This window comes from Aegilops tauschii, chromosome 7 (assembly GCF_002575655.3).
Source record: "Aegilops tauschii subsp. strangulata cultivar AL8/78 chromosome 7, Aet v6.0, whole genome shotgun sequence".
Lineage (NCBI taxonomy): Eukaryota > Viridiplantae > Streptophyta > Magnoliopsida > Poales > Poaceae > Aegilops > Aegilops tauschii.
This window is the reverse complement of record NC_053041.3, coordinates 293640403-293666305: the sequence shown is the minus strand read 5'-3', so window position 1 is coordinate 293666305 and position 25903 is coordinate 293640403.

Below are 25903 nucleotides of genomic sequence, written 5' to 3'. Positions count from 1 at the left end.
GCTTGACAAAAGATGAACACTGAGCTACGGCTAGATCACAACATATCAAGCTCAAACAAGCATGGCAAAAGTGCAAAAGATAACAGGATCACAGACTTGGTGAAAAACTGGACATAGCAGAAAACAGCATCAGGTAGCAATGTTCAGAGCACGAAATCAACATGCTATAGGAACTTAACATAGCACAACAAGGCATGGCAGTGTTCTACTAAATGCACATGACAAAAGTCCCTTACTGACCATAAGCCAAAAAGGACAAGAAGATATGATGGCAAGCATGTAAACATAGCAAATTTCGTTATCAGGTTTCAAACTTAGCAGAAAACAGAGCATGACAGAAATAATAATATGTAGGCCTCTTTGTGAGCTTGATGCACTCACTACAGAGCAATTCATGATAAACCAAGCATACCTACAGCAATATGGCATTTTTATGAAGCTAACCATGGCAAGAACACAAGCATAGCATGTATGGATCAACTACAATAAGCCTGGCAAAATTGCATATCATGTTAAGAATCTGCCAGAAATATTTTATAGCAAAAGTAGAGCAAGATTGAGTCATGCTACGGCACTCCATAATTGCAAACAATTGCAGGAATGGATCAATTACAACAATAGCTACAAAACAGCCTTAGTGAACATCTCCAAAATATGCATGGATCTCTCTGTAGCATCAAGGTTACATGGCAACAAAATAACAGCAGACAAAGATTTAGAGAAATCACCGTCCCTGAAATCAGAAATATTACGGGGCCTACTTTGCATGCTTGTGCTAGTCACCACAGACATCACAAAAATACATGGACTACACCCTTGGAAAGATGGCATGGCATACTTCAAAATACATGTAGAGCTCATGCCCAAAAGATGCACAGATTAAATGATACAAAAATGACAAATCTCCAAGTTCTGCTAAGAACCAGAGAATAACAGCAACTAGCCCTCTTCCAACAGAGATTCGGGCATCAAGGTGACCTGTAAAGAACATGGTGCAATTGAACAAAATGAAGAGCATCACGAGACGAACAGTGACATATTACACGAGCGAATCGGAGCTAGATGCAAGGAGTTATGGCATCACGAACAAGTGCACATGCTGAGAGAAATGCAGGACTTGGAAAAAATAGAGGGGGCTCGGGGGAAAAGTCAACGGGCTACCGATCGGATCTGGCGATGCTCGCTCGAGCTCGGGCTCGGGCTGCCGGCGAGGTAGGCCGACGACGGCAAGGCAGGGGACGGCGGGGCCCGGCGCCGGCGGGACGGCGGCCGGAGGAGGGCACTGGCGGTGGAGGCGGAGGAGGGCGGCGCCGGCGGTGGAGGCGCGGGCGCGCGGCGGCGGAGGCGGAGGAGTCCGGCGGGCGGCCGGCGGGGAGCTCGCCCGGCGCGGTGGCGGCGCGGGCGGCGAGCCTCGGGCGCGGGCAGGCGTCGGGCGTCGGGCGGCGGTGGTACGGGCCGGCGGACCCGCGGCGGGCCGAGCGGGCCGGTGCGGTGGAGGTGGCGGCGGCGACACGTGGCGGCGCGCGATTCGTCGCGGCCATCGGTGGAGATGTGTCCGGCGCGGACCGGACACGTCCGGCGGCGGAGAGGGAGCGGGCTAGGGTTTGGTTTGCGGATGTATTTCGGGATGCCCACATATTTATAGGTAGAGGGTGCTAGGAGACTCCAAATGAGGTGCGGTTTTCGCCCACACGATCGTGATCGAACGACCTAGGGCATGGAAGAGAGTTTCGTGGGTTTTGGCTGGTTTTAGAGGGGGTTTTTGCTGGACACTCAAACGGACTTTGCGGATGCCCGGTTAACCGTTGGAGTACCAAACGACCTCCAAATGGAACGAAACTTGACCGGTGGTCTCCGGGTGGTATATTAAGGCCACTTGACAAGCCTCGGTCCATTCTGAGAAAGTTTGACACCCGCACATGAAAGAAAACTAGAGGGGTGCACCGGGGGAGATAGGAGCGCCGGATTGCAAAACGGACAACGGGGAAAATGTTCGGAAGCATGAGACGAACACGTATGCAAATGCAATGCACATGATGACATGATATGAAAATGCATGACATGACAAAATACAAAACGAAAGACAAAACCCGACAACGGAGGGAAAATCATGACACATAGCCGGAAATGGCAAGAGTCGGAGTTACAAATATGGCAAGTTACATGCGGGGTGTTACAGGAAGTTCCTTCTTAAGAGCATGCCTTATGCGAGGACTTCGATACCCTCGATGATGGTTCCCAACCCGAGCTCGGTAGTGTTTTGCCGTAAGACTAGTATGTGGTCATGCTTGTCTTGGACAGTGTGTTCACATGTATCTTGCGAACCAGCTCATGTTTTGGAGCTTGCTGCCATAGTTCATTTCCCAAGAATCTAGTCATCTCGTCAATTTGTGTTGCAAACTTTCCTTTTCAGACATGCTGAGACCGAAGCATCCTATTACCAACCTGATCTGAATCTTAGGCAGGTATGATGGTTGGATGTTTTCCGAGATCTATGATGTAGGGTCCCGTAAGGTTGATGTTTTGGCCGACACACCTACACGGAAGATCTATTATTGTAGTATCTTGATTGAACGGTTTTACCATCTTCTCCATGAGGATTTCATGCGACTTATTCTAGAACTTGTTCCTAAGGAATTTTTTTGCTCTCGAAGCCCGACCTTTACTTGATAACCATACCGATGATACTTTTAAGCATGACCGTGGTAGCTATAATGTCAAGGAGAACATTAGAAGCAGAGTGCTAAATGTCTCTCCGCCGATCATCCAGATTTTGTTCCTTGGCATCGCTAAGGTGAAATCCGAGAAAGCGTTATCTACCTCTGCATCCGCATCTTCCATCGTTATTCATCATGGTAGTATGAAGTGTTGCCAGGATCTTGGCATGGATGCTGGTAAAACCTTGATGGATATGGAAATGCTCAAGGCCTCGAGAGCACGCTCAGACACTATGTTATATCCTTGGTATCAGTTCACTAGTAGGGAAAAGCCTAGCAGTAGCACGGGTTTTGGGTGTATCAGTAGCGCGGGCGCCCGTGCTACTGTTATGGCGCCACAGCTAACTTGTAGCAGTAGCGTGTGTATAACCCTCACTACTGCTACTTTTCATAGTAGTAGCGTGGTTGATGCCCACGCTACTACTACTTAGCTGTAGCGCGGGTCAGGGCCCCGTGCTACTACTAACTAATTAGGAATTAAAAATAAATAAATTCCATCCATGGTTGCTGCTGCTGGGCATCATCGGCCTCTCCAACCATGGCTGCTGCTGGTCCTAGAGGGGATGAAGTTGTCCATGGTGATGGTGGCTCCCCACCCAACTCGTTCCCACACCTCTCATCTACTGTTGCTACAATAGAAGATAAAATTATTTGAATGAGGAAGAGAGAGATAGAGAGGAATAGGAAAAGGAACTCACTGGTGGCCGCCGAAGTTGGAGACGATGCTCGAAACCTAGATGAAGCCCGGTGACCTGCTACTCCTTGCCGTAGGACCCTTGACCATGGTGCTCGCATGTCCTTAGGAGGCCTTGTCCCGGTGAGGAGGTGCAGGTGGCTACATCCATGGTGGATCTGGCCGCCGCCATGGATGATGCTCTGCTGGTTTCCCTCTCCTTCCAGCAGCGGAGAAGGAGGAAGGAGGGGCCTGGGAGGGGGCTGCGATGGGAGAGGAGGTCACCAAATTTGGGGAAGGCGCCGATGTGTGAGATCGGCAGTGGCGGTGGGTGAGGATGGGAATCACAGGTGGGAGGAGAAGGGGAATGGGAGACCATGGGAGAGAGGAGGGATTCGGCCGAGGATATGGGGACTTCACCTACCTTTTACTTAGTAGTAGCGAGGGGTATAAGCCGCGCTACTACTATCAACTTAGTAGTAGTGCGGGTTCATACCCCTCGCTACTAGTATGGCATGTCCTGGGGGGGCACGGTAGAGACTACTTAGTAGTAGCGAGGGGTAAAACCCGTGCTACTACTATCAACTTAGTAGTAGCGAGGGGTAAAAACCAGCGCTACTAGTAAATAGCAGTAGCGAGGGGTATAAACCCGCGCTACTAGTAAGCGTCTGCCTATAAGCTTTTCCCTAGTAGTGGTTGGAATGTGCCTTCCGTTTATTGAGTTGTCTTATGACTCTAGTTTCCTACCAAACTGTGTATGCCATTTCTTCGAACTCCTTCAAACGATCGTTTGTGAATTTTCCTTGGGATGGTATAAAGAGTCTCAATGATCCATGTATCAAAAGTAATTCTTTTTCCACTTAAGGGAATAATTCTGCGAGTCACCTCCCCTAAGGTGCTCCGTTATGGTACTGGAGGGCAATTAACTCCTTGCTACATTGAAATCCATCCACCATCTTGTTTATGCGTGGAATTATTGTCTACCAATTGAACCTTCGACATCTACTTATTCCCATCACTTCTGACGTGTGTTTTGTGCCCCAGCTCAAGAGATGTTATTGTGTCTCATTCCATGAGTTGATCATGTGTTGCTCGATCTTCATGAAGTTCAATTCTTGTAGAGTTTTCCTGTTATTTTGTTATCCTATTTGGATGAAGATCTCGAAGGAAAATATGTCAAGATCAAAATGATGCACTGAATCAACATCCTGGAGGAGGGTTGTTGAATCATGAAGACTGTGTCAGTTTTGTGACCTCCTTTTTTCCTCTTACCCTATGTCTTGAATCTCGGGATGAGATTGTTGTTTAGTGGGGGTGAGTTGCCACAGCCCTAAAAGCATTCATGCATCATGTCTAAATTTATTTGAAAATTGACATGGGGATTGATCAAACCCAACACCCCTCTAAAAATACTAGGTTCAAATTAAAATCTTTTCATTGAACCCAAAATGCCCTTCAGAAGAGTTCATCATTTTGAAATGGGTGAAAACCTCTGCCAAAAATGGTGCACATTTTTCTAGGCCATTCTGAATTTTTGAGTTAAATCATATTGTATTTGAATTGGAGCATTTAATGACTATAAATATTTTAAATGCTTCAATAATCCTGAAAACAATTGAGGGTTGTTGGAAATAATTCAAAATGTGCCCATAATTTATTTCAAGGATTTTGGAAATGAATTAGTATTTTTACTAATTCAAAACAAATTAATAATAATAGAAAACAAAAATTGAATTAGAAAAGACAGAGAGAGAAGGAAACATACCTGGGCCTTACCTACTACAGTAGCTGGACCAGCAGAGAAGGCGGCCCAGCCCACCAGAGGCAGTGCTGTCTTCTTCCTCCTGCCAGGAGGAGAAGCAGCTGCGTGCCAGGCGCGCGGCCGAGCTGCGCCAGCTCCTACCTGCCTGCCTACCCTCCCCGACCCCTCTAGCGCTGCCACGGAGATGCCCCACGACCCCCTCGATCCTACCCCTCTCCCTCCCGTGCCTCTCCTCCCCTCTGGCCTCCTCTAAACCTCGCGCCCGAGCACATCGCAGCGCACCGCCGGGCAGCGCCGCTGTGGGATTCAGGGCTCCGCAGACCAAAGAAAGATTTGAACTCAGGGGTGTGTGCTAAGAACTCAGCCTCTCCAGCCAACGAATCCGTCGCTCTCACGGCCTAGCTCGATGAACGGAAAAGGAAAGAGACACGGCAGTTTACCCAGGTTCGGGCCACCTTGCGGTGTAAGACCCTACTCCTACTTTGTGGTGGATTAGCCTCGTGAGGGGCTGAGGATGAACTACTACAGAGGAAGAACAACCTCAGGAGGTCTGTTCCTGTGTGGGTGTGAGCTAGTGAGGGTTCAGATTCCCCATCCTCTCCTATGGTGGTGGCTAAGCTATATTTATAGGGGCCTCGGTCCTCTTCCTCCAAAACGAAGGCGGGAAGGGATCCCACAATGGCAAAATTTGAAGGGGGGCACGTAGTACATCTTATCCTGACGAAAGGTGGTCTTCGCCTTCAAAGTTTCTGGTCGTGACGCTGTGGTGGGCTCGGTGATGACATCATCCTGCCGCCCTAGCGGTCTTGGTCTCATTGCATGGGAATGGAAACCTTTGGATGATTCCTCGAGACCCCGCGCCTCCACTTGCCTCCTTGGCCCCAAAGGGGAAACCTGCTGCTCTGTGCCCGCTGGCGCCCGCCTGGACCTGGTTGTCATGGCTTGCGTCACCTCAACCTCAGGAGGTGAGCGCCTGCATAGTCATCTCCACTCCTCCGGAGCCAGCCTAGAGAGGCTGCTCCCTCCGGAGGTCTTGGTGTTGTCCGCCTCGCGAGGCTTGGCCCCTCGCGAGGGTCTTGTCTTGTCGATGGTGAAGATGGGCCGTACTAGGCCATCGATGGAGCCATGCTGTGGGCCGCAGGCAGGCAAGTCTGGGTACCCTAGTTCCCAGAACATCGACAGTAGCCCCCGGGCCCAAGGCACGCTCGGACTTGGCTTCGAGGCGAAGCCAAAGTGCAAGGGCTAAACGCCGCGGGGCCCAATCGCGTGCGGACCTAGTCGACGCGTGGCGCTTGATGGGACGTGGGTGTCTCCACTTCCCCACGTTGCCTCGGCAACCGGTCGTTTTGACAACTACCGGCTGCATGCAGAAAAACCATCATTACTTGGAATTGTTGGAGGCCAGTGGTTGGGCTCCGTCCGGCTATAAAAGGGAGAGGGGGCGGAGCCCACTGCTCATCTCCGTCTTGTCGCTGCTCACTCCTCCTTCTTCCTCTTCGTCCCACTGTCTTGTCAAAGCGTCCATGGCACCAGGGAGGAGGTTTTCCGCTGTGGAGAAGGGAAAAACCCCTCGGGTGGAACCTGAGCTGCTCCCGCTGAAGAAGAGGCCCGATTGCTCCCGTAACGCCGCCACAGAGCCCATGGAGATGCGGCCTTGGCATGAACAGGCTCGGGTGGGCTTCCCGGTCCCCGTGTATGCCTGCGCGCAGGGCCCCACACATAGGAGCGGCGGCTGACGCCCCGACGAGCAGGGCCATGGAGGAGAACTAGTGGTGGCCGTACGACCACCTCACTCGCGGACCCACGCCAAAGGCATGGCCCGCGAGTTCATAGTGTGGGCGGCAATGCTGCCGCGCACATGGATCTGGCTCCCGCGGTCTCTCGCAAGGGAGATACCGCCAAGGGAGCCCGCCGAGTTGTGGCTGCAGCATGACGGGTGCTCGGCCAGGCATCAGAGGCGGAAGTTGAGGTCGTCAACCCTGGCGACGTCTTCATGACTCGAGGATGGGGCACGATCGCCCACGCCTGCCGCCCGGAGGGAGGCCATGCCATCCACTTCGAGTACGACGGGGCATTGACGCTCTTCTTCAAGGTCTTCGGCGATGATGGTCGGCGTGTGGAATGCTGCCCTAGGGGAGGCAATCCATGCGGCGCGGCCACCGATGGAGAACTTGCCCTTAGCCTTGTCCTCCATTTCTCCGACATTAGTAGTGCCTCCTCGGGGCATGGCTCGAGTGACGACGACAACTACGAGCCGCCGTGCCCAAACCGCAGCAATGGCGTCAACCCGGCGTCGTCGGTGACGCTGCCAAGGCAGTGGCTTCTTTAGGGGTATTTTCCTTTTGCTTCATCTCTGCAGAAAACCATGACGAGCCCCTTAGGGGTATGTAAAAACCGTGATGCTTTTGTATAGATGTTATTATTCCCAATCAATGTTGCGTTTATGTTTGTTGCTATGGCACGGTTCCCCCTTTCATCCTTGCGGTAGCTTAGTGCTCTATGTCTGCAGGACCTAGTCCCCGGGCAGGCTTCAGCAATCGCTGGTATGCCAGGTCGCGATCCCATGGTCAAGGCCAGGAGGTGAGTGGCCCGAGGTCTGGTAAGAGCCCCTGAGGCGCGATGCTCAGGGGGTCCCCTATTATGCGCAAGCGGCTTCCGAAAGACTGAAAGGGAAGCATCCTTGCCCGAGCGAGATCGCGAGAGGCAAAGCGCTGATCATAACGTTCACACTCGCGGGTATGGGGTGACTTATCTTAGCGAGCTTGTGGTTATCCCCTTGTTGTGAGGGCAGCTTTTTGCGCGACGCCAGGCTGCGTCCTGGTGGTGGTGGCGCTCCTAGGCAAGACTCGTGCCGACCCATTATTCCTCACTCATCTGGATGCTCTACGTCCTCAGGTCCCGGCCCTCGAGCGAGGCTCAGACGCCACTGGTATGCCAGGTCGCGATGCTGTGGTCAAGGCCAGGGGGTGAGGGCTTGAGAGCCAGTAGGAGTCCCAAAGGTGCGATGCTCAGGGCCCCCCTTTAACGTGCAAGCGAATTGCGGCAAAAAGGAGTGGCTGGCCTCGCGAGGGTGCCTTGGAGGGGTCGCGACTCGTGGTGCTGGCGGGGCCACTCGTGGTCCCGTCTCTGGAGGTCCCTGGGAGTTAGCCGAAGAAAGAAAACATAGCACATAGCCACACTTGATGTCCTACCGGTGATCTTTCAGCAAGAAGACGAAGGCACTGAGGACCCGGTAAGGTGACGTGCCCGGGGCATGCCGTGAGCCAGAGCTCGGTCTCTCAGGTTTATCAGTGCTACAGGGACGGAAACGAGCACAGGCGCCGTGCTAGCAGCCCCCGTTGTGGGATAAGCAAGAGACGGGTTAGCAACGCGTGGAGGCCGCGAGGGGCGACTCCATAGATAACGGGACAACAGGGGTAATGTCAACATCCATGATAACATAGGCAAGCATACTGGTCTAGAGTACATGAATCAAAATGGTGCGGCTGCGGGACTGGCTCTGGTAGCTTGGGGATAATGCAGCCCGAGGGGCGCCCGCGATTGGATAAACCAAAAAGTCACCTGGCACCGTCACTGGAGAAGTGTTGGGGCAACTGAATATGCGTGCTGAATAGGTTGCTCCACACGAGTCGTCTGACTCCTGGGTCTCGTCAGGCTCCGGAGGTTCGGGAGGCTCGCGAGGGTCCAACGCCTCCTCCGATAGGATCGCCTGGTGCCTGGCCTCATGAGCCGCCAGGATGCCCCGCATGTAGCGCTGGTTCGTGGTAGCCATGTTCAGCAGGCCGAGCGGCATGCGAAGATGGTTGCGGGGGTAGCCCCCACTCCTTCCAAGGCGGGACGGCCAGAAGAGCTCCTGAGAAGTAGCCCTGTTGAGGCCCGGGATGTTGACGCAGACGCGCAGCTCGCCACCCATGTCCGGGGCGGCAGCTGCACTAAGGGATGCAAGGCGGCGATCGCCGCGCATGGCTCGCGCCTCCTAAAGCTCTTCGATCGCCTTGGTGATGAACTCCTGAGCGCCTGGTGCTTCTTGCCCTGCACCCTGCTCACGGAAGTGCGCGTTGAAGCACGCCTCCACATGGTGCCTGAACGCCTCCCTCGTGACACTAGTCAGGTCAGAGGCCCTCCAGAGGAGAGCCCCCGAGCCCATCCTGAGAGCGGCGCCGGGCGTGCCTTCCTATGCGAGAGAGAAGGGCGCCCCAGCAGTGGGCGCGAGGCTTGATGCACGATCATCAGATGCCCCGGCCTCCTGAGGGCCTCTAAGGAGGAGTTGCTTCTTCTTCTTGGGGATGACCTCAGGAGGGTGGATGGTGCCCTCGTCATTTGATTTCTCAACCGCTGCGGCCTGGTAGGTGCGCTCGAGGGAGCACACCGCATTCTTCTCATCGCAGACGATCATGATGATGCCGCAACTTCCTGGCATCTTGAGGACGTTGTAGCTGTGGTGAGTCACTACCATGAACTTGGCAAGGGCTAGATACCCAAGGATGGCGTTGTACAAGAGACGAATGTGGGTGACATTGAGGTCGATGAGCTCGGTGCGGTAGTTGTCGTGCTTGCCAAAGGTGACAGGGAGGCGAATCTGCCCCAGTGGGACAGTGGGGCCGTCTGTCAATCCTGAGAAAGGCTTCGTGGTCGTAGGGCACCTGGAGTCTCTCGAATGTCTCAGTAGAGAGGACATTCAGTCCAGCGCCACCATCAATGAGTATCTTGGTGATGAGGACGTTGCTGATGGTCGGCAAGCAGAGCATTGGGAGAGCGCGAGCGGTGGCTACACACTTGTGCTGATCCGTAGAGTTGAAGGTGAAGGAGTACTTGGACCACCTGAGGGGACACGACACCTCGAGCTTGGGGAGGGACGCGTGCACCTCACGAGCGAACTGCTTGAAGATGCGATGGGAGGTGGGGGCATGAGCGCCACCTAGGATACAGGCGATAACACGAGGCTCTTGGAAGCCCACGGCCCCATCATCTTGGCAGTGGTCATCGTACCTCCTTGGTGGCGGCGGCAGCGGAGGGAGGCTGGCGTTGCCCTGAGGACGATCCTCACGAGGCTGGTCCCTCCAGGGGCGGTCGCAAGGCTGGCCCTGCCAGCGGTCCTCACGAGGCTAATCACGCCAGTCCTGGCGGGGGTCGCGGATGTCCCAGTGGCCCCCACCACGGCCTCCTCCGCGGCTGTAGCCACTGTCGTTGCGCTCAGGGCGGCGGCCAGGGTGCCCATCTCGGATGGCCCTGAGCTCTTGGCAGTCATTGGTGTTGTGGCTATGGAGGTTGTGGAAGATGCAGAACGGGCGGCTGCCCTTGGAGGACTCGGCGTGGTCGCAACCGCACTTCATCTCGGGCTCGGCCGCGAGCATAGCCGGGCCCTTGCACTTCACATCCTTGGCCTTTCCCTTCTTGTCTTCAGGGTCGGCCTTCAGGAGCTCGAGGAGGGAGGGTGGCGTTCTTCTGCCTTTGCGCACATGGTTGCCATGTTGGACATCTCCAGAGCCGAGCACAAATCCTCGTGTATGGCGAGTTCCTCCTTCATCTTGACATCCCGGACGCCGTCAGTGAATGTTGAAATGACGGCCTCGTCCGACACATTAGGGATCTTGAACCGAACGTTGGTGAAGCGCTGGATGTATTTGTGCAAGGTCTCCCCTGGCTGCTCCTTGATGTGCCGCACGTCGCCTGCAGTAGGGGCACGGTCGCGAGTGCCTTGGAAGTTGGTGACAAAGCGCTCACGCAGCTCATCCCATGAGGAGATCGACCCCACCGGGAGGTTCAGGAGCCACGAGCATGCGCCATCCTTGAGAGCCATCGGGAACAAGTTCTCCATGACCTTCTAGTCGTCGTTCGAAGCCTCGATGCTCAGCTCGTACAACTGGAGCAACTCACCGGGGTCAGGAGTGCCGTCGTAGCACGGAGGCAGATCTGGCTTGAACTTGCCGGGCCAGACGACACGACGCAGCTCTGGAGTGAACGCTCAGCAGCCTGCCACGCTCACGGGAGCCCGCCGCGGAGGGGGAGCCTGGTCTTGGAGTCCGTGTGCCGCCACCTCAGGCGGCACACGGTCTTGACGCGGCGGTGCTGGGAGTGCACGCACCTCTCCTTGAGACCGCTGCACCACCTGGCAGCTTTCTTCGTTGTGCGCCGGCGCCCAGCGCGGCGGGTCGCGCTGGGGGGCTCACGCCTTGGCTCAGGGATGACATCGCGCCTGAGAAGAGGAGGAGGTGCACCGTGGGCCACGTCGCATGCCTGAGGCATTGGGGGAGGCAGCAAGCGAGACGGTGCAGGAGCCTCTCCAGCAGTGCTGACGAGCTCGGCGATGCGGTCCAGCCAGTCCTCATCGAGGTCATCAGCCGGACGGTACCATAGAAGCTCACGCGCCATGAGCAGCGCAGCCTGTGCGTTAGCCGGCCTGCGACGAGCATGGGAAGACGAAGCAACGACCAGAGTCAGCGACGGAGTGGCGGTGCGACCATCGCGTCACACGGAAGGCGGCAGTGACATGTCCTGTTGCTCGTGGACCACTGGCCGATGGCAACGTTAGCCGCAGGTGATGGGGAGTGGCGAGGAGCACCATCGCCCGCAGGCGCTGTCTGAGCAACGCGGGCAGCGAGGGCTGCCCGGCGCTCAGCATGAACTCGACGAGCGTCGGCCATGAGAACGGTGGAACGACAGCGAAACGACCGACGAATGAGAGGCGTCGATAGACCCCTACCTGGCGTGCCAAATGTCAGATTCAGGGCTCTGCAGACCCAAGAAAGGTTCGAACTCAGGGGCGTGTGCGAAGAACTCAACCTCTCCACCCAATGAATCTGTTGCTCTCATGGCCTAGCTCGATGAACAGAAAAGTAAAGAGATAGGACAGTTTACCCAGGTTCGGGCAACCATGCGGTGTAAGACCCTACTCCTGCTTCGAGGTGGATTAGCCTCGCGAGGGGCTGAGGATGAACTAGCACAGAGGAAGAACAACCTCAGGAGGTCTGTTCTTGTGTGGGTGTGAGCTAGTGAGGGTTCCGATTCCCCATCCTCTCCTATGGTGGTGGCTAAGCTATATTTATAGTGGCCTCGGTCCTCTTCCTCCAAAACGAAGGCGGGAAGGGATCCCACAATGGCCAAGTTTGAAGGGAGACAAGTAGTACATCTTATCCTGACAAAAGGTGGTCTTCGCCTGAAAAGCTTCTGGTCGTGATGCCGTGGTGGGCTCGGTGATGACATCCGTCCTGCCGCCCTGGCGGTCTTGGTCTCGTTGCACGGGAATGGAAACCTTTGGCTGATTCCGCGGGACCCCACATCTGCGCTTGCCTCCTTAGAACCAAAGAGGAAATCCGCTCTCTGCGCCCGCTGGCGCCCGCCTGGCCTTGGTCGTCATGGCTTGCGTCACCTCAACCTCAGGAGGTGAGCGCCTGCATAGGAATCTCCGCTCCTCCGGAGCCAGCCTAGGGAGGCTGCTCCCTCCGGAGGTCTTGGTGTCGTCCGCCTCGCGAGGCTTGGCCCCTCGTGAGGGTCTTGTCTTGCTGATGCTGAAGATGGGCCGTACTAGGCCGTCGATGGAGCCACACCGTGGGATGCAGGCAGGCAAGTCTGGGTACCCTGGTTCCCAGAACACCGACAACCGCAACCACTGCCTTCCCCTCGACCTCTTGAGCTGTCCCTGAGCTCCACGACGACGACTTCGTCCTCTCCACCGAAGAACGGATCACCGGAGGCCATAAAGCATCGACATCAAGCATGACCCTGCCACCTCTGCCTAGAGATTGCCGACAAGGCCATGTCACCATCTGACCATCCCCGACCTCGCCGTCGCCTCTCTGGACATGTTGTGAGCTCCTTCTTCTCCCCCTCTCTCCCCATGCTCGTCTGCGTCCTCTAAACACCGCGGCCATCGGAGCTGAAGCTCACCTCCGCTCGGGCTTGCCGTCGGTGCCATTCCGACGACCTCCTGGTCACCCCACCATGCCCAGAGGCCCCGTGAGCACGTTTAGAAGATGTAGGTAACAGCCTACGGTTGTTCTGAACGCCGTAGTGTCATTCTCGTCGAGGACCGAACTCCGGCCACCGCGCTTCTCATCGTCTGCGTCGTTTCGGTGCACCCCAGCCGAAGCCACTTGCCGCTCTAGAAGCGCGTGAGCCCCCGCTTCTCGTAGATCCCCTCCGCCACTCAAATTGTCACCAGAGGAATTCCGGCGAGCCTCCGTCATGTACCGTTGCCGCCGGCGTTAAGCCGTCGACGTGGCACACTTAGTTAGCACTAATCAACACCGCCTCTCACTGGCAAGTGGGCCCCGGCCCTGTTAACTTTAAGTTAGGTTTTAATTAAACCCTTTTAGGCAGCGAGTCACTGACCAGTGGGACCCACTGGTCAGCTTTGACTTAGACCAGCCCAGTTGACCTGCTGACGTACTGCTGACCAAATGCTGACGTCATAATGCTTTTCCGGCGTTTTTATATTTCAGAACTGAATTATAAATTCCAGAAAATGTTATAAACTTCTAAAAATCATATAAGATCAACCGTAGCTTGGATGAAAAAGATTTATATATGGAAAATGACTAGAAAAATATGAAGAATTTGTTTAAGGCACTATCATGCATGTTAGAACAAATTTTGTCTACTGTTTAGGACAAATCAAATGAATGACATTTAAATAACCACACATGGAGTTTGAATTTGAATCCTTGGTTCAAAATAACTTCATCCAATTTGGTTGCTAGTTGCATTAGCTCATATAACAGCATATTGCCATGTCATGATCATGCATCATATTTTTGCATTGCATTGATTGTGTTCGTTGTGTGTTGTCGGTGTTTATTCCCCCTTAGTAGACGTTGTTCCGATGATGTGATCGATGACACTGATGAAGACACAATGCTATCTTCGGAAGTGCCAGGCAAGCAAACCCCCATTGAGCATTCCAATACAACCCCACTCTCTCGCTCTTGCTTTCTTTTATTGCATTAGGACAACAATGATTCAACTGTTACATGTTGCGGTAGTTGAACCCCTTTCCTCTACATGACCTGTCTTTGCCATAATAAATAGTTGAAACCCACTAGCATGAGTAGAAGTTGTTTGAGCCATGATGTGCCTACTCATTCATGCTTGTTTGTTATGCCTATTATGCTTAGAGTTGTGTCGGGTCTGATTCATCTGGGATGGATTGGAATGGAGGTGAACATGTCCTACTGTTGAGAGCTAAGTGTATGAACACAATTTGGTAAAGGTAGCGATGAGAGGCCATGTAGGAGTGCATGGTGGGTTGTCTCGTTGAAACCATCCTCAGGAACCGATTTCTGTGTTTGCGGTCCAAGACAGTTACTACTACACATTGGGATCCTTAAGTGACTCTCTCGACTTATTAATCGCCTTGATCTTTGTCCAGTAGTTGCAATTAGTTTTTGGTGTTTGTAGGATATGTGTTGGAGGCCGTGCATAGCGCTGACCCTAGGGGTGGGCAATGATGCGGTATAGACATTGTGGCACGGTGTATCAAGGCACCCGTTCGGTGGGCCTGGGAACCCTGCACACATCATTTGGGGCCGTAGTGGAAACCTCGGCTGGACTTCCTTGCGGATGGAACCCGAATAGGCGATAAAAGTAGACTAGAGACTCGTGTGGTTAGTCAGGTTGTGGCCAACACCCTCGCCAGGCTTCCGCTTGAAGGTTGCCGAGATACATGACGTGAACATGGTGGTAATTGGTGGGAGCGTGTGTGAAGAAGTACACCCCTGCAGGGTTATTAATGATCTATTCGAATAGCCGCGTCCGTGAATATGGACTACTTGGAAAGCTTACATTGTTCATAGATAACTGGAAGTGGATACTCTAAAATGTGCAAGATATGTGTGAGTGCTATGGATGGCCTTCTCGTAGGGAGACGGGAGCAAATCCATAGTGGTGTATTGATCTGGTGAATATGTGGACTCGTGTGCGCTTTCTCACCTCAAAGAAATTACTTGTACTCGTAGTTCAGGATAGCCACTGAGTCAAAGCTGGCTTGCTGTAGTTAAACTCCACCACCCCTTGTTGATACTGATGCATATGTAGATAGTTCTGATGTAAGTCTTGCTCGGTACATTTGTACTCACGTTTTCTTAATTTATGTTTTTGCCGAGAGGCTTCAGTCTCTGTCGGTGTGGAATGGCACCTATGGGATCACAACAATCCCACTACTAGGAAAAGGGCTATAGATGGAATGGCCACTAATGGCGCACCAGAAATGTGGTGCGCCACTACTATATAGCAGTGGCGCACCATGTGCTGGTGCGCCACTAGTAACAAATTTTTTTCCAAACATACTAATGGCGCACCAGGGCACAGTGCGCCATACTATTTTTTTTTTGCAAAACTACTAATGGCGCACCAGTGTATAGTGCGCCATTACTAGTTTAAACTAGTAATGGCGCACTGTTCCCCGGTGCGCCATTAGTGTATATTTCATGGACACTTGATCTCGATCCCCCTCCATCTCGATCGCTATCCCACCTCGCCAGATCCGGTCCCCCTCGCCGCCGAGCACCCCCCGCACCCTCTACCCCGCTCCATTGGCCACCGCCGCCGACCCCCCGCACCCTCCCCCGCTCCACCACCGCCGACGACCCACCGCACCCTCCCCTGCTCCACCGCCGCCGACGAAACACCGCACCCTCCCCGGCCCACTCCACCGCCGCCGACGACCCCCCGCACCCTCCTCGGCCCGCTCCACCGGCACAAATGAATGCACTAAAATTGCAAAAAAAAAACAAATTTGATTATATTTTCAAATAACGAATTTGATGATATTTTCAAATAATAAATTTGATGATATTTTTTCATATTCATAAATATTTTCAAATAACAAATTTGATGATATTTTTTAAAAAAATATTACTGTTTTTGTAAAAAAAATATTACTGTTTCATATTCATATTCATTTTCTAAAAAATTATTAGATGCAACAAAAATAAAAAAAATTACTTATGGCGCACCTCTGGCTTGTGCGCCATTGCTATATAAAAAAAGATTACTAATGGCGCACCGATCGTGGGTGCGCGAGTGCTATGTAAAAAACATTCTAATGGCGCGCCGCTTCGGGGTGCGCCATTAGTAAGTTTCCCCCCTTAGCTAATTCCTCCCTCTCCCTCGCCAGTCCACCCGCGCGCTCACCTGACCCACGACGCCGCCGCCCCGACCCCTGCCGGACTCCGCCCCCGCGCCCCCGCGCCCCCACCACTGCAGCTCCCCCGCGCCGCCGCCCCCGCGTCCACCCGCCGCCCCACCTCGTCTTCCACGCGCCAAATCGAGGGGCGGCCAGGTAAATCCCTCCTGACCCGCCGGCGTCCACCTCGACCTCCCTCCTCCCCTCCATTCCCGCCGCCCCACATCTCTTTATGGCTCCGTTTGACGGACTCCTCCACCATCCCTTCTCTCTGCAGGATCGGACGAACTCCATCATCGAGCAGAACCGGGGCGAGCTCCAGCCCTACCCACCTGCGTCCAGCGCAGGTATGTTCATCCCCTTCCCACCCCTCCGGCTGCCGGCGTCCGCCCTACCTCTCCCCTGTCCCCCATCTCTGATTGTTTTCTTTTCCAGTATGAATCTTGCTTTTTGATGGTTTCTTCAACTGCAAGTTCATTGAATTTACAATGTGATTCACTGGTAGTTGTCAATGTGTAGGTTTTTTTTTGAGGGAGAATGTGTAGGTTTTGTAGTTGTGATGATTTTAAAATTGATGTAATTTACATGAAGATTTAACTGTGATAGTAACCCATGATGAAGAACAGCGACTAACCCAAATTGGGAATTCAGTCGACTGGCACCCACCAGTCCCTTTTTGGTATGCAATGGCTCAACATAGCAGAGTGGATGATCCATTGGATTTTCAATCAACAACTACAGGTAGCCTGCTATAGTGGTGGATTTTCTCTAGCCTCGGCAGCAGTAGTCCAACAACAGATTCACCAAATGAGTTCCGATTAGCGGTCCTACCATGTAACTTCTAAATCACTTTAACGGGTGCACATGACTTTCTGATTCAAACTGCGGCTAATAATTGATCAAAGATGATAGAGTAACAACCAGATTGATCCGAATTCAATAACCGTCAGGAAAATTTTACTACATATACAAGAGATTGGAAGGATCTTGCAAGCCCTCCCTCAACACCTGAATACTCTGCACACATCAGCAGTGTACCTTGGTGATTTTACAAGTGGACATCCTCTTTGCAATCAGGTCGGCCGGTCACAGCCCTGTTCGTGGCCATTAACCGGCCTGATTTAAAGCCGCACCCTACGACCGTGTCATCGGTTTGGGACACTTCATGGAGTTTTGCTGCACAATTAACTGCGTGTGCTCATCAAAAGCTTAGTAATAGTCATTGCTAGGAACATTAGAATTTGATAAATTGCACGATAGTTGGCATGAGAAAAGGATAACTATGTTACATTCTGACTGAACTGCTTGGTCGCCTTTGTGGTTCAGGGCTGAATGATGTTGGCATATCCAGGTTTTCCTCGTGTGAAGCGGCTAGTAGATCAGTCTACATCCATCAACTTAGAGGGCTGCTATGCAGTTGTGTTTAGTGAAGTAGTTAGTGTACTGTACTTGCAATAGTTTGCTTGGTCTTTCTTTGGTTTCAGTTAAATTATTGTCAGATTTTCCACTCCATTGCTCTGAGTGGTGCTTGTGTTTCTACTTGCATAAATGTACCATGAGTGGTACAATCTAATTTACTACTGCTGCTATATACATCAATGCTTTACTACTAGCCCATGAGTGGTGCTTGTGTTTCTACTTGCAGAAATGTACTACTTGGGAATTTTGTCAACTTGTGATGCTGCTGCTGTACCCCGAGAGGCCCTTGAGTTTGCCGAAATGTCGATTAACTTCCGTTCCGGCAAATTCGGGTGCTCCATATGTCCTATTTTCAGCAAAGGTCATGCTGAAATTTTCCGTGAATTTTAGCACGACTTTGCTAAAAATAGGACATATGGGGCACTTGCGACTAATGCATGGGCCAGGGTATCTTAGTACTTAATTAAGTAGGATCAACTGCCTCTTGTGTTATACATATAGAAGTGTGATATCTACTCATAGTTATTACTAATGTCAGTTGCTCGTCATCGATAAACCCTAATCTGGTAGGATGACCTACTAAAAAAGCCCATACCACATATTCTATTTGGATGGCCCTGCTAACCCTTGACCATAAATACTTGAGATGGATGTAGCAGGCTTAAAGAAAGAAATGTTTTTAGGCCAACTCCACTGGGCCTGGCTGAAAATGCACAAGTGTGCATGACTAACAATATTCTATTGTAAAGCTAAACAGGAAAGAGGAACCACTCATCCTAACCATTTGCTCTCAAAATTACCACTTCACTTCTTACTACTGAAAATCATAGACCATCTCCATTCACCAATTGCTCAAACCAGTTCGAAGGGCGTGTTTTCACCACACTGTGGATTATCTTATTGGACCCAACAGAGATGATGTAGTTTTGAATTATGAACATAGGAAATGTCGTCATCGGGCGACGAAAGTCTCCCGGGGGAGTGCGACTGGTGCCACGACGGTCAAGGTCTGTGCGACAGGCCTCACCTAGATGATGATCGGCGCTTCAGCATTAAGCTCGAGGAGACCTTCGAAGTTGAAATGGTACGCAACGACGACAAGTGTTTTTTTTCATAATTAAGCATGACTTCAACTATTTCAACGTGTAATTTCATCTTTTACAATTCGAGTATAGTTTATCCCATGCCATGCAAGACGCTATGTCTTGGAGAGGATGGATTTTGAAGATCATGAAAATTTTGAAACGAAGAAAATTCACCTAAGGACACATCATGATGTGGATTTTGAAGTAAATCTGTATAATGCTGAGAGTGTAACCCATTTTGGTTGCAAAAATTGGGAAGCATTTTGCAAGATGTATGGTTTTGATGAGGGTATGCTTGTCACCATGGATCTTGGTGATCCTGACATCGACCAAGACAATATGGACATATGGGTCCTTGTTGATACGCCTCCAGTTCTACCGCTATGTGAGTTTCTCAAACATAGTTAATTATTAACTAATTTATATTGTTTATTTCAAAATAGTTGACAACTTATTTCCATTGACAGCTTATTTTGATTGTTCAAAAAATGTGCGGAACATGGTAGACAAAACCCACTACACCGATGGCTCCGAGTTAACTTATCAGGAGAAAATTCATCTGGTCGGATTTTGTACTGATCTTGAGAATTACAATATCTACAATCAAACTCCTCAACATTATGGTCAATACGTGCCACTAGTGCACGTGTTGAACTACGGTAACTACCATGGAGATACCCTGGTAAGATTTTTTACTATTATGACATCCGTGCATCTTTTGCATACTTCTAAAACTAGTACATCATTGCTAACTATGAAGTTATTACTATGTTTTTCAACAGAGAATCCCAGAGGATTGTGTGCCTCATTTGATGTATCAGAATGGCAGCCTTTGTGTTTTGAACTTATATCCAGGTCATCCTACGAATCTCAACTGTCCATACCGGATTTCTAAAAGAAGTGGAGACATGCTAATCGGAGAATGGAAAAAATGTATGGACAGTCGTAAGGAGGTTCTTGGAAGCAAAAGGAAGCGCCGCGCAAGAATTGGAGACAGGATGATCTCCATTCTCCATAATGGAGAGTCAGGGTCTATATTGTTTTATGCTATTTTACCTTAAATAGGGTATTTAGGTCCTGCCTAATACTGATGATCATGTGCTAAGAACAATTAAGTAGGGTTGGTTCGATGACTATCAGGACGATGATCGTATGACTTGTTATTAATAATGAGTACAAGTTGTATGATGATGATTAGTAGGACTTGTTAGGATTAGTATTACTTTCAACAAACTCGCTACTCGCGGTCTCGAGACTTGTAATGTCCTATCTTTGTTCGGTCTTTTGAATTTGGAGACTAATATGATGAATTGTATTCAGAGACTAATATTCTATTGTATTCGATGAATCTGCTGTTGCTGTGTGGTGCTGTTTATATTCTGTCCAATAATATATTTTCTAATCTGCGCAAATATCAGAAAAGAAAAAATCCCTAATATACATTCTAATGGCGCATCACCCCAACGTGCGCCATTAGTATGCCAAAGGATACAAAAGGCGCATCACCCCGCAGTGCGCCATTAGTATGGCAAAGCTCATGGGTAAATATGGCCCCCTGGGAGGCATACTAATGGCGCACCGTGGCCTATACTAATGGCGCACCAGTGGTGCGCCATTAGTAAAAAATACTAGTGGCGTGGTACTAGTGGCGCACCAGTAGTGCGCCATTAGTAGGCAAAACTGGTGCGCCACTAGTATGCTTTTTCCTAGTAGTGTCCTTACTACGGTTGTCGGGGCGCAGGGTTGCAAGAAGAGCAGGATCATTAGACATCACAAGTATCGTTTACCCAGGTTCGGGCCGCGAGGATGCGTAAAACCCTAGTCCTGCTTTGGTGAGTGTATTTCAGAGAGTTCTTGAGCTCTCGAACTAGCTGTGGTGAGTGCGTGGTTCGAAAGAGCCGAATCCTTCTCCAGTATGCCATGGGCCTCCTTTATAGTCGGAAGGGGCTGCCACAGTGGCACACAGGAGGTGGAAAGGCGTACAGTGCCCTGAGCTTATCACTCGTATTACAGGACAAGACGCATTTAATGTGTAGCTTAGGTGTCCCCTTGCTTTATTGGGGACGGGGGCGAGGCCCGTCCCGTCCGTCGCCGCTCCTCCTCGCTTCGACACGCGCCTTGGCAGCGATGCGTGCGGCTCCATGTAGGCAGGCAGGTGCTTCGTCCCTCTGCTCTTTGTGGTCTTGGCCTTGGCGTTGCTCTTATTATCTTGGGCTTTGGTCTTACCTTGGCTCATCTCCCCTGTTCTGCTTGGTGTGGCTGCGGGCGCGGCTCCGACTGCCCGTGCACAGGGAAAGGGGTACAAAAAACGCACCCCTCGTTTTGGACACCGACAGGAGCCCCAGGGCCTGGGCCACACATAAGCGCGACAGGTTGTTGGGCTAGGCCCAAAACGGTGCGCGGGCAGGCCGTGCGGTTCTTACCGTGGTAAAACTCTTCACGCGCTTCGCTTCCCACGACCCGCGCGCGCGGCGCGGCGTGGAGGGTTGTGTGTGACGTGGGTGGCGTGCGTGGGGCGGTTTTCACATGCATGCGTCACATCGCAGTAAAGAGACGGCTCGCGCCTTCCCCGTAAAAAGAGGGAGGCGTGGAGGCGCGGCTCATTTACTGAGCGGGGCCGGGGCACGGTCTTCAAGGCGTCCACTCCCCCCGATCACGGGGTGGGGAGAGGTCGCTTCACCCGTCCCCTCAGTTCTGCACGTCCGCCACGCGTCCTTCATGCGCCTGGGGTGGCAAGCGGTGCAGGCGGGAAACCGGGCCGTCGCTGGTTGGGGCAGCGGGTCAGTCCTGATTCCCTGCGCCTCCGGTATCTCGATTGGTCGAGTGGGGCGGCCGAGCCCCAACCCCGCTCCTTTATAAAGAGAGGGAAGGGGGGATGGCATCCCGCATTCTTCCATCTTCTATCTCCTCCTGCTTCTGCTTCTTCCTCTCACCCGCAAGGACCAAAGGCATTTCTTCCGCCATGGGAGCGGCTGTCTCTACGGCCAGGGCTTGACACCCTGCCGGAGCCAGTTGCTCTTGTGGAGGATCAGCGTTCGCGGCAGCACCCTTGCCGGCAGCCCCAGGGGGCTCGGTAGGAAAGTACTTGCCGGGGCTTGATTTCCTCCGCTTGTTCTGCCCCGCCGATGGTTCTACGGATGGTTGAGTTAACCGGAGCAAAAAGGTACCTGGTTCCACAGGTAGCTTGAATGCGGCACGCTTTGACATGTAATCGGCGATGTCGTTCTCCACTTGGGGGACGTGCTCCGCCTGGATACCGTCAAAGTGTTCCTCCAGCTTCCTCACCTCATCTACATAAGCTTCCTTCAATGGGCTCTGATAATCCTTGTTGACCTGTCTGACAACGAGCTGCGAGTCACCCCTGATGATGAGCTTCTTAACCCCGAGGTCTGCCGCGATCCTGAGACCGGCAAGCAATCCCTCATACTCAGCAGTGTTGTTGGTGGACATCTCCCTGGGGAAGTGCATCTGGATCACGTACTTGAGGTGCTCTCCGGTGGGTGCGACGAGCAGCACACCGGCACCGGCGCCTTGCAGCGAGAAAGCCCCATCAAAGTACACGATCCAGTCGCGGTATGCTTCCTTGCCGGGGAGAGTGGTCTCCTGGATTTCTTCGTCACGCGTTGAGGTCCATTCTGCAATGAACTCCGCCAAGACTCTGCTCTGAATTTTCGAGGTACATTCAAACTTTAAACCAAAGCTTGACAACTCCAAGGCCCATTCCACAATCCTTCCAGTCGCATCTGGGCTATGCAGTATCCGTTGTAATGGGAGGCGGGTGAGGACAGTGATCTCGTGGGCTTGGAAGTAATGACGCAGCTTCCTCGAGGCCATCAGGAGGCCGAAGAGCAATTTCTGCACACCGGAGTACCTCGATCTAGCTCCCTGCAAGGGGAGCTGACAAAGTAAACCGGGTGCTGCATCATCTTCTTCTTCTGCACCACCTCACTTGACTGCGCGGGCACTGCCTCGGCGGCATCAAACTCTGTCGGGGGCCTTGCGTTGCCGGCACCAAGCCCTGCCGAGGGAATTTTGGGCTTGCCATCCGCTGGTTCTTCCGCCGTCACTGCCTCCTCGTTGACCTCCCTCTGTGCCACCAGCGCGGCGCTGACCACTTGATTCGTCGCCGCACGATACAGCAACAACGGCTCTTGTGGTTTAGGCGCAACCAGTATTGGCGTGGAGGAAAGGTATTTCTTCAGATCCTGTAATGCTGCGTTGGCTTCTGGGGTCCACTCTATTGGGCCTGTCTTCTTCAAGATTTTGAAGAAGGGAAGGGCGCGCTCGGCGGACTTGGAGATGAATCGGCTCATGGCGGCAACGCAACCGGTGAGCCGACACACATCTTTGATCCGCTTGGGCGCCTCAATCTGCTTAATAGCCTTGATCTTGTCTGGATTTGCCTCGATCCCGCGCTGCGACACAAAGAGCCCAAGAAGCTTACCGGATGGAACGCCGAAGACACACTTCTCAGGGTTCAGCTTGTGGTTGATCTTGCGCAGGTTAGCAAATGTCTCTTCCAGATCTTGCACAAGAGTTAGCCCGTCCTTGGTTTTGACCACTATGTCATCCATGTATGCCTCCATATTTCTATGGAGCTGAGGTTCGAAACCAATTTGGACTGCTCTTGCGAACGTTGAGCCAGCATTCTTCAACCCGAAAGGCATCCGTAAAAAGCAATACATACCACATGGGGTGATGAATGCTGTCTTTTCTTCATCCTCTCTTGTCATGAAGATCTGGTGGTAGCCCGAGTTGGCGTCGAGGAATGATAACATATCACACCTGGCTGTGGAGTCAACAATCTGGTCGATGCGCGGCAATGGGAAGGGGTCCTTAGGATTGGCCAACCACGCCGGGTGGAGCACTCCTCTCACCAAACCTGCCGCTTCCAACTTCCTGATCTCCTCTGTGATGAACTCCTGCCTCTCCAGAGCCTACTTTCTGACCTTCTGTTTGACGGGCCGCGCGGGGGCAGACAGCTAGGTGGTGCTCAATCACCTCCTTGGGAACACCGGGGATGTCGGATGCTTGCCATGCAAACACGTCGACATTCGCCCGTAGGAAGGTGACGAGCGTGCCTTCCTATTTGTTGTCGAGGGTGGAGCCTATGGTGAAGGCCCCTCCCGTGCCATCCTCCCTGACGGGCACCTTCTTGGTCTGCGGCGGCTCGGCCCTGGATCTCTTGCTCTTGTCGGTAGAGCTCTCTAGCACGTCCTCGACGGTAGCACAACACTCCGAGGAGGTGCGCTTGCCGAAGTGGGTGCGAGAGGTCTTGCCGGGCTTCTTCTTCCCTCCCGGGCCTTCAGCGGCAGGAGCAGGTGCCTTGACGGCAGCTACTGCAACTGCTTCCCGATAGAGTTGGTCGGCGCAAATCAGCGCGTCCTTCTTGTCGGAGGGGACGGAGATGATGGTCAACGGCCCAGGCATGTTTAGCATGTTGTAGGCGTAGTGTGACGCCGCCATGAACTTGGCTAGTGCCGGGCGGCCGAGGATCCTGTTGTAGGGCAAGGGGATCTCAGCCACGTCGAAGGCGATCCTCTCCGTCCTATAGTTCAACTCTCCTCCAAATGTCACGGGCAGTGTGACCTTTCCCTTCGGCTGGCTCCTCCCCGGATTGACCCCTTGAAACGTGCCCGTTTCCTCGAGGTCTCCATCAGGGATTTGCAACTTTTTTATCACGACAGGCGAGATCAGGTTCAGGCCGGCCCCGCCGTCAACCAACATCTTGTTCACCCTGAGGTTGCGTATCGTTGGTGAGACCAACAATGGCAAATACCCGACCGCGGTAATGCGGTCAGGGTGGTCCTCGGTGTCAAAGATGAGGGGCGTGCAGGACCACTTCAGCGGCTTCTGAGCGTCGAACGACGGCTCTGCTGCTGTAATCTTACGCGCCCACTGCTTGAGCTGGCGGTGAGAGGTATGCAGCGAGGCGCCGCCATCGACGCGCATGGCCTCCGTAGCCTTCTGGAACCCTTGCTCACCAGAATCGTCGTCCTCGTCGTGATCATCGTCTTCTTGTTTCTTGTTGCGGCCCCGGGCGGGCCTCTCTCGCTGGTTGTCCTTGCCGGGGCGGCCTCCTTGGCCGCCACGCTTCTTGCCGGATCCCTCAGCACCGTCCTGGTCCTTCTCCTTGTCCCGCCTCTCGTACGCAGCCTTTTGCTTCTCAGCAAGCAGCTCGACTTGTCGGCAGTTCTGGAGGTCGTGGCCCTTGGTGCGGTGGATCTTGCAGTATTGCTTGCCGGAGCCCCCTGGCTTGTCGGTAGCCGCCAAGGCCCGGCAGGCGGCACACCCGGTAATCTCCTTGTCGGGGGCGCCTGCCTTGACCTTCTTGCTGGCGCCGGTGTCGTCAGATCCCTCAACGGCAAGGACGGCCTTGCCCTTGCGTTTCCTGTTGTGACGCCGGCCCTTCTTCGTCGGGGTAGCGGCGTCCTCATCGGTTGAGTCGGTTTCCGCGCCGGCGTCTTTGCCGGGGTACTTCCTTCCCTCTTCAGCCTGGGCGCATCTATCGGCCAGAACGTAGAGCTCGGCCACATCCGTAACCTTGGTCATCGCCAGCTCCTCGCGCATCTTGCGATTGCGCACGTTCTGGTGGAACGCGCTAATCACAGCGGCAGGATGAACGTTGGGGATGTTGTACTGCACCCAGCTGAATCTCTGGATGTACTTGCATAGGGTCTCCCCTTCCTTCTGGGGAATAATATGCAGATCACTGGCCTGGCCATGAGCTTGGTGGCCTCCTGTGAAGGCGCCAACGAACTCATGGCACAGATCCGACTAAGAAGAAATGGAATCCACCGGCAAGTGCATCAACCAAGACATCACATTGGGCTTGAGCGCCAGCGGGAAATAGTTGGCAAGCACCTTGTCGTCGCGAGCCCCAGCAGCTTGCATCACGATGGTGTAGATGTTGAGGAACTCGGACAGATGGGTCTTGCCAGTGTACTTCTCGCCGACGTCGGGCTTGAACGTGCGGTGGGACGGCCACTGGAACTGCCGTAGCTCACGGGTAAAGGCCGGGCAGCCCACCTCGTAAGGTAGGCCGCCGGAGCCCCCTGGTGCCGGGTGGTCCATAGCGGGTCCTGCCCGCTTGTCCGACTGGCGGCGCGTTTCGCACCGGTGTCA